Source organism: Phyllostomus hastatus, unplaced genomic scaffold (assembly GCF_019186645.2).
Source record: "Phyllostomus hastatus isolate PE091 unplaced genomic scaffold, TTU_PhHast_1.1 phas_contig_159, whole genome shotgun sequence".
Taxonomy (NCBI): Eukaryota; Metazoa; Chordata; class Mammalia; order Chiroptera; family Phyllostomidae; genus Phyllostomus; species Phyllostomus hastatus.
In genome coordinates, this window is record NW_025333640.1 from 39,147,160 (window position 1) to 39,156,348 (window position 9,189).

The window sequence follows — 9,189 nt, forward strand, 5'->3', positions numbered from 1 at the left end:
TAAAGGGAAACCTCACTTAAGGACGGGAGAGGCCAGAAGGGGGAGCCCTCACACACCACCACTCAACTTCAATCACACGCCCAGCAAAAAGGCATCAGTTACCTAACTCCAACCGGAAGAGACACACCTTGCAAGTCAACCTGCTTCACTCCTCCACAGGAGGAAGGAAGATAACATTTGAATGAGATAAATGTATCATTACAAAAGTACGTAATTGTGAACTGCTGCTGCCCAAGACAAGCAAGTATTTCCAAAGATCCTTTTCACCCTCAAGAAAATACAATGTTACATGTCAATCATATCTCAATAAAACCGGAAAAAGAATGTTCTCAGACTTTTCAAAGCTTTGAAAAACCCATCAACCAGCAACTTAAAATGTGGGGGCTAACTTCACAACATAAACTTCCTCTTTCTTCCTTTTTATTTAGTTTTTTTTTTTAATCCTCACCCAAGGACATGTTTACTGATTTTAGAGGGAGAGGAAGGGAAGGAGAGAGAGAAAAAAATATGGACGTGAGGGAGAAACATCGATTGGTCGCCTCCAGTGTGTGCCCCGACCAGGGATCGGACCCCTGACTCTTTGGTGCAGACGGTGCTCCAACCCACTGAGCCACCCGGCCAGGGCTCCCTTCCTCTCTCTAAAAATCAGTAAGAACACTTCCTTGGAGAGGACTGAGAAAGAATATATACATACGTACTTGAAAACTTTGCAGTTACCGGTTAGTTTCGGCACACGTGTAACAAACTATCTTGAGATACCTTTGCAGGGTTCCCAATTTCAATGTCAAATTTATGTCCTCCTTAACAGTTAAGAAACCAAGCAGGGTAACTGACCCAAATGCCTCAGTCTGCACCAACACAAAGGAACTCCTCAATGCACTTCCTGCCTGTCTCCCCTGTGACATAATGGCACTCCAAAACAAAATAAAACACAAATCAGATCACAACATTTTTATCCAAAGAAAGTCTTAAGAGTGTTCAGTTCCTTTGAACCTTCTCTGCAGTGACTCAAATAGCCCGAGCCCTCGAGCATCTCCAGGCGGGCGTCCTCAAGTAAACGGGTTTGCGGTGCTCCTTCCGAGTCCACGACGCTGCGCGAATCAAGCACAGAAAACAGAGCAGCACCTACTGCAACTGAGCATCTCACGTGAAAGTGGTACCCCTGCGTATATAGAGATTAAAAATCTCTGCCTAAAAATTTTTACCCATTAGGATACAATGCCTAAAATCCACCATCCATTCATTTAAATAGAGTACTAACCACTATTCTTTCTTCAAATACAAAGGTAACTCTATGTCAATAATAGCTACCATTAATTATTACCATGTGTTATGGTATGAGCAAGACCCAAGAATATTATCCAAGTCCCAAGATTCCTGAAGATGGAGAAAACCTTAAAAAGGAGGGGGTGGACAGCAAAAGCAAACTTAGTTTCTGTAACAATTTCAGCCAGGGTCAGCAGTTGTGTACATAAAGCAAAGGGACCTAACCACCCATTCTGTTCATTTAAACAAACAACAGAGACAATTACTCTCTGAAGTCAAACATTTAGACACAATCCTCTCCACCCACAAAAAACCATTCCAGGTCTCTTCCAGGCCCTGGATTCTCTCCGTGACAAGCATAATTTCACTATCCACTAACTCTAAAGCCCAGTAAAATTAAGTGGCAACACAACATTCGATCAGAAAAGCAGAAATCATCTGCCCCCTGGAGCCAGAGTGGACTTGGCAGTCAGACTTGGAATGGGAAGCTCAGGGCCCCCCACCCCCGTCACTGGGAGAGGGCTGGTGCGAGTCGCTGCTCCACCCGAGCCGCATCCTCTGTGGGAACGGCCTTCTCTGCCTTTAGGAGACGCTAACGCAAACACAAAACCCACAGCACAGTGCTTGACCAGAAACTCATTACAATCGCTGCGATTAATGTTCTTTTAAAAAAACAGTTCAACAAAAAAAGGTTTAAGGTAAAAAACAATAAAATGTATAGCAGTAAACAATGACCTGTGTCTCATTCATTGCAATATATAAGACAAAAAGTGTCTATAATAGTTAGCTAAATAACAGAACTTTATAACCAAAGACATCATTCGGCCAAACCACAAAGCGAAGATGAACAACACAGCTGGACCAACACCAGCGAGCAGCAGGGCTGGTGGGAAGAGACCAGACGCCGAGGCACGCCCGCCACTCGGCAGGCACTCACGGCCGCCGAGACGCTCACCTACGTGACTACTGACTCGAACGCTGCCCATCAGCCGACCAAACAGACGCATTTTTCAATACCGTAATGCATGCTTATAAAAATGGTTCTCCATGTTAGAGCTGAAAGAATTTTTAACATCTGGGAAATCATATGTCACCCAACAAAAAAAAAATGTTGCACTGCAGCAAACCTCACTTTTATAACCAGAAACCTAAGCTGTTTCACCTAGATACCTACTGAAAGACAAAAAAAGCCCTTAAAATGCTGTGGAGAACACGCCCACTACAGGGCGAGAACAGCCCACCGCCGCCTCTCCGCTCTCAGCACCCACCTCCAGCAGCCCCCCAGGACTCACCGCCACCGCGGTGCGGTCCATCCTGCCGGGTGCTGCAGGGGCCGGCAGGAAGGGCCGTAGAGAAGAGGGCTAACCTGCCCACTGCCACAGCCCACACAGGAATTAGTTGTGGAGTTGTTTTGCCTTCTGTACTGGCTGGTAAACCCACTGTGCAACTTTCTTCTAATTCTTTTAATCAAGAATCCAATGTATCACTTCCATCTTGATTAGAAATATATCAGAAGCCCTGACACTAAAAAGCATTAGCAAGGTAAAATTCTAAAGAAGGTTTCTTTGTAGTAAAATGATTTCCATTTTCATCTATACTCCTTAAGCTTCTCTCTCATCTTCTACCGTAAGTCACTTCAGTCAGAAAACCTTCCCTAACACTCTTCGAACTACCCGCCGAACAGAAGAGGAAAACGGAGCCCCTGGGCGTGGAGGCAGAGCGGGAGGACAGTGCGCACCAGCACCCTCACTGCATCCCGTCCAAAGGAAGTGTCTTTCATTAGCATGTCGCCATGGAAAGAGACCAACAGATTCATCCTACAGCCAATTCCTATGAGCAAAGAATACTGCTACAATTGAAACTGAACTCTTGTGGAAAAGAAATGTCAAAGCCTGCTTCAGGGAGTTTTATGGGGATATGCCCTACACCATACTACTGGTGACATCTGACACAGTACTTCAAGCGGGTATAGAGCTAGATAGAAACATACTGTACACATGCATAAAAAGCGACGAGGTACAACAAGGTAGGTCAGTAGTTTAAAGACTGAACTCTAAACATTGCAGTCAATGTTATCTTACTCTGAAATGTTACCTCCATGGAATTAGCTCGCCATTAAAACAGAGCTACCAAAGCAATGGCTAGCATGGACTCACTGCTTGCTGTGTGCCAGGCACTGTTCTAAACACTTCACGTGTATCTGTTCATCTAACCGCCACAAATAACTACCCACTTACAACTCCCCTCTCGCAGACGAGGAAACTGGGGCAGAAGCTGAGCACGAACACAGCCAAGGCCGCCCTGGGACCACAACTGGACTGCCTGGCTTTGGCATCTGTGTCCTACGGCCTGCCATCACTTACGTTCACAGAAATCAGTAACGATCTCTTGGGTCACAGTTTCTTTTCTGTGAAAAATAAGTTCCATCCTCTCAGCTCTAGGTGCTACTTTAGGAGCTAAAATGAATGTTACCAGAACTCCTATCTCGGTATAAGAAGAAATTAATGTTTTGCCCACTATGGCATTTTTCCTCCTAAAAAATCCTCCGATAAATCAAAGATCGGCAGTCTTTTTTTTTTTTTAAATAACCACAAGCAGTAGCACATCCGGTTCTGGAGCCCGACGGGCAACTCTGGCTGAACCACTTCCCCATTCTCCTGTACCTCCCTCTCACCTGGTCGTAAAGACTGCATCTCCACACCACTCTGCAGAGCTCTGACCCCTAAAGAAACTGGCAACTGACAAAAGGTATGTGGTCATTTTAAAATATGTCCAAAAACTCTTCCATCTTCCTCCCTTCAAGAGGTGGAGCTTAATGAATCCCCCTCCCAAATGTGAGCTGGACTAATGATACAATTCTAAAAGAACAGGGCAGAAGCCACGGTGTATGACCAGGTCACAGATGACACCACAGCTTCCTCCCAGCTCCCTCTGTCAGAGCATCTGCTCTGGGGGAAGCCCCCTGCCTTGTTAGGATGCTAAGAAGCCCTAGAGAGGTGCACACTGGGCAGATCCCAGGCCTCCAGGCCAACAGCCATGGGAGTGAAACACTGGGGCGGCAAATCGTCCAGCCCCAGCTGAGGCCCAGGTGATTGAAGTCCCTCCCAGCCAAGGTCTTGGCTGCAAGCTCTTAAGAGGCCCTAAGCCAGACACAATCATCTTAGTCACACCCAAGTTCTGAGCCCATAAACTCTGAGATAATAAATGTTTTAAGCCACTAAGTTTTGGGGTCAGCTGTTACTCAGCAATAGGTGGCAAATCCCATGTTTAAGAAGGTAATCTTGCAAGATATCTGCAGAGTATCTCTACCCACACGGTTCATACTTGTCCTCTTCAGCTAAACCACCCTCACCCTTCTCTCTTCCTCCTCACCGAAAGATCAGGAGCCAGCAAGCCCACACCAAAAAGGCTGCCAGGCCTGGAAAGGAACCATCTTCTCTTTCTCCTGGAAGTGGGGTTCTCCCGCACAGACTTTCTGGAGCACCCTCTGCTGGAGCTCTTACCCACCACCTGCGCCCACGACCATCCCACCGTCCCACCTCCTGTCTCGGCAGAGGCCTGCCTCGAGCCCCCCGGACCTGGGCCCACCCAGCTCGGTCAGGGAAGGTGCTTCGCCGACTCTCCTTCCTCATCCCTCAGCCCGTGTGAATCGGCTCCCGCTATGGACTTCCTCCTGCTCGCTCGACAGCTGCCTGGCTGACTTGTCCAGTGGACACTTGGTGGTCCTCATCCCGTCTGACGTCTCAGAGAGGTCTAATACGCACTCCTTCCCTCAGATGCAGTTCTTCCACTGACCTCTGCGACCCGCGTGACTTTCCCTCCTGCCTCCCTGCCCACCCCACCTCCCCTGAGGAGTGTTTCCCGCCCACCCGACACTTCGGGACCGGTGTGCCCCATCCTCGCTTCTCTCTATCACTCCGCGCCCAGCGCTGTGCAGCCTTTTGGCGTCTCTGGGCCACACTGGCAGAAAAGGAGTTGTCTTGGGCCACACATGAAACACATTGCAATATATAATCACAAAAAACATCTCATAGCGTTTTAGGCAAATTTACGGTTTTGTGTTGGGCCGCACTCACAGCCATCCCGGGACGCAGGTCAGACCCCCTGCTCCCCTGTTCTCCGTGAGTGACCCCATCCACCTGCACCGCTTTTCACTATCCCTGTGACCCGAGAGTCCGCAGGTCACATCTCAGATCACACACACAACTGCCTGATGGCGGTTCTTGGTGGAAATCCCAGAGGCCTCAGACACAGTCGCTCCCACTGAGCTTCTCCCCCGGCCGTGTTTCAACCCTACCGCCCCCACCGCGCTCCCTCAGCAGCGGCCCCGGCATCCGCTCAGGGTCCCGGGACGTCAGGTGACCCCTTTCACTCACACTGCAAGTACTTCTTACATGTTATGTGCTTGAACGTGACAGTGACAAGGGAGCACCCGGATGCCACTGTCCCTCCAGCCCACTGAATCCGACCCACGCTGGCGCCTCTGCAACTGCCCAGTCCATCTGCGTCCTCACTTCCCATCTGCACGGTTTCGGTTCTGTTTCCCACCCGCCGCCTGGGGGACTGCAGTGGCCTGCACTTGACCACCAGGCCCCCGAGCTCCTCTCTCTCCAGGCCACCATCCAGACTGCCTCTCTGACCGTGTCACTTCTGTTTGTCACATATGGAAATTCCCAGAAATTTTCACAAATTTAAGAGTTAATGTTTTCTTAGCCTCCCATGAAATTCTGCAAGCCTAGCACTATCTTCAACATGAAAAGAGTAGGCAGAAATGAAGTCTGTAAGAACCCTAGTTTCCCACTGTCCCTTGAAGTAGCACTAAGAGTATCTTCCTTTAATAATGAAAATAATATGAAAGATTATAAATACAAACATCTACAATATGGTTGCATAGGGCTGCTTTCCTAGTCTTCTACATAAACCAAAAACACCCTTGAATAAAAAATAAATAAATAAATAAATAAAAACAAGAAAATGTATGGATTTACAAAAATATTACCTTCTAGAAAAAGTCTCACTGCGCTGGGGGTCTTCAGGGCCAGGGTGACCACTGCTCTACTACTAGAGGCCTGAAATAATGCCTGGCACTGTGGTACCCACTAACTATTTACCAAGAGAATTCAATGTTCCTTAGTCCCGATAAACCATATCTTCTATTCTTCTCCAGAGGACTCACAGTAAAAGTGCACCAGAGTTCCACCACACACAGCACTCTATGAAGAACAAACCAAAAATCAACGAATTTCCATCATTTCTTTTTAAGTCCTTTACAACGTGGGAAGATCAGTGTGCACGCAAAAGAGAGAAAAGCACAGCGACACTGGGTGGCCCAGCCAAAGCTGCCCGCGGCCTCGTGCTTCCGAACACACAAGCTCAGCATGTGACCCAAGCGTCAGCAAGACATCAGTGGTTCCGAAGTCCAGCAAAGTGACTGACAGGCCACGCTGTGCGCCACCCCACTCCATCCCCAGCCCCCCACCGTTTAAAGCAGATTAAAACACAACTGAAAGAGAAAGTCAGATCTCCTCTGTCTGAGCTTTAATTGGAAATTAGATTTTCTTTCTAACTTAGCCAAAACATTTACCCAGTTTTTTTCCCCCGAAGTCTTCAGTGTTGTTTTTCCTTCTCCTTATCTTCAAAAGGCCCATCTGCAGTGTTTCATCTTATCAGACCTGAAAAACCAAACCACAGGATTTCACCCAATTACCCAGATATTCTGGCTTTACCAGCAGTTTCGCCATTTCAGATTAAATGATTTGCACCTGCACGTAAGTCTTTAATGTTAGTTCAATACTACATTTCCTTCTTTTAAGTCTCCAAATAAGAAATACTCCTAAATCCACAATAAGGACACAATGTCCAACTCATGGCCTTCCAGGCATTTCAAAACTACAGTACTTATGGAAAGCGCATGGCCTGGTAGTCAGAGGGTCCTAGCGGTCAAACCTACCTGTACAACCTTCTCAAAGTGTGGCCTTAGAGAAGTTCTCTCAAATGCTGGGTCTCTGCCAGCAAGAACGGCTCCCTGGTTTCCTTCCTATTCCCGGCCCCCGGAGCACTTTCCATCCAGTGAAAACCACGCTGCAAACTTCTAATATGCTTGGGAGATGGCAAAGCACACTGATTCAGGGGCTGCTGTAACCTAGAGCCAGGTCACCTGGTTCACTCATAGCTCTGACTTTGGACGAGCTGCTAGTTAGGGCTGCGGGCTTTAGTTCTCCCACATACAAAAGGAGAATAATAACAGACCTCACATGATAGGCTTGGTATGACGATTAAATGTGGTAATGTATGCACCTAATGTGCCACTCAGCAGTTCTGTAGGATACGTATTCTGGTAAATTCATCTGTTTTTATACTTCCCGTGCCTAGTTAACTCAGAATAAATCAGCTTCGTGGACAGGCACGGAGGGGAGGCGGCAACGTGACACCAGTTGAAACTTACACGCTCAGCCAGTTCGAACACCACGATTTCCTTACAGAGGAAATTTACAAGCTCCCCTTCCCTTAAACAAGCGCCCCTAACTTGCTGCTGCTGCAGAAACTAAGGCCAACGCGGTGGGAGTCTGGAGTCAGGAGTGGGGGGGGCGCGGACGACTGTAAAGAACAAAATCAACTTCCCTTCACCTCCCTTTGTTCAAGATAATGTTTCCGCTGAAATGTGTCCACTTCCACTGGGCAGGCTCAGCCAGCACCAATTCAGAATACCAGGCACACGTCGCCTGGGCAGGAAAGGGGGTTCCGAAGCCCCACCGCCCGGGATGAAGCGCTACGCAGCCTCCCGCAACCCGGTGCCCGCGCAGCCGCAGCCGCCGCTGGCAGGTGCACCGTCCTTTCCGCGGAGGCCACCCACACCCGCCAGCGGGCGCCGCCCACCCGCCTCAGCACCGTCCGCAGGGGTTACTCCGGCCTCCGAGCCCCAGCCGGGCGACTCTCAGGGCCCGTCAGGCCTTCCCCCTGACCTTCGACTCCAGCCCCGCAGGTCTCGGGGCTGCAGGTGAGCACGGCGAAAGCCTAGGAGAGGAGCCGACGCCGCAGCACGCAGCTGCGGCGAAGCCCCGTCTCCCGACTCCGACCCGGCCGAGGTCCCGAGACGCTGGAAAACGCGCCGCCCACCCGACTCGGCCGAACCCAGCCCAGTCCCCTCACCTGGGCGAGCGCCGCCGGGGCGGCCCGGAACCGTCCAGCCTCTCATTGGAGGGCGCCAAGGGCCCGGGGCAGCGGCAGCGGCGCCGGCTGTACGCGGCCCGCGCCCACACCCTCGAGCCCTACCAGCCGGGCCCGCCGCCCAAGATCCAGGCCCGCCGTCGGAGGTCTGGCCGCGACCCAGGCCACTGACAGAGACTGGAGGAGGAGGGCGGAGGAGAAGGTGGGAGGGAGTCCGAGCTGGGGGGCCGGCCTGCACTGCGGCTGCGTGAACTGGTAACGTCCTACGTCACGGCGCCAGCGCCCGGAGGCACGCCCGCCGAATCACGCCTAGGAATCGGCGGGGCCCCGCCCCTCGCCCCACCCCTCGCCGGGCCGGGGGCGGAGCCGAGGCACAATTTGTAGCAGGAGAAGTGGGGAACAGCCCTAACTGCAGCAGCTTTCTGATGGCTAGGGGCAGGTGTGAAATACGCACGTGAGACGAGGAGACCTGCAATGGCAAATAGTGTTAAGTGTGGGCCAGTCACTATTCTAAGCACTCACTCCTCCCAAAACTCTGTAAAGGAAACACTCTTATCCCCATTTATTTGTTCCACAAATGAAAAGCTCAGGTGCAGCGAGGTTGCATCAGTTAATCACATGGAGAGCTGGGGTTTGAACACAAGCAGTGTGGCTCCAAAGCTCATCCCTCAAATATTCCTGTATCCTACCTGCTGAGTTCTGGGTCGAAATGTCTAGTCTGCCTTCCTCCCCGAGTTGAAGTCCCTCATCTCACCG

At 50.3% G+C, this 9,189-nt stretch overlaps 1 protein-coding gene across 10 annotated transcripts in view; it reads right to left on the bottom strand.

Annotated features, from left to right (window-relative positions):
- Window positions 1-8,667, bottom strand: part of KIAA1109 (KIAA1109 ortholog) — a 115,995-nt gene extending 107,328 nt beyond the window's left edge. For 8 of the 10 annotated variants that reach the window (XM_045831175.1, XM_045831178.1, XM_045831179.1 and 5 more), the window contains exons 1-2: window positions 8,416-8,667; window positions 6,851-6,938 (exon numbers count right to left, since the gene is read on the bottom strand). The gene's annotated coding sequence lies outside the window, so the exon portion shown is untranslated. Of the gene's footprint in view, window positions 1-6,377; window positions 6,466-6,850; window positions 6,939-8,228; window positions 8,250-8,415 lie in introns of those variants that run through there. The other 2 variants (XM_045831176.1, XM_045831177.1) reach the window with 2 other exon arrangements.
- Between the last annotated feature and the right edge of the window lie 522 nt (window positions 8,668-9,189).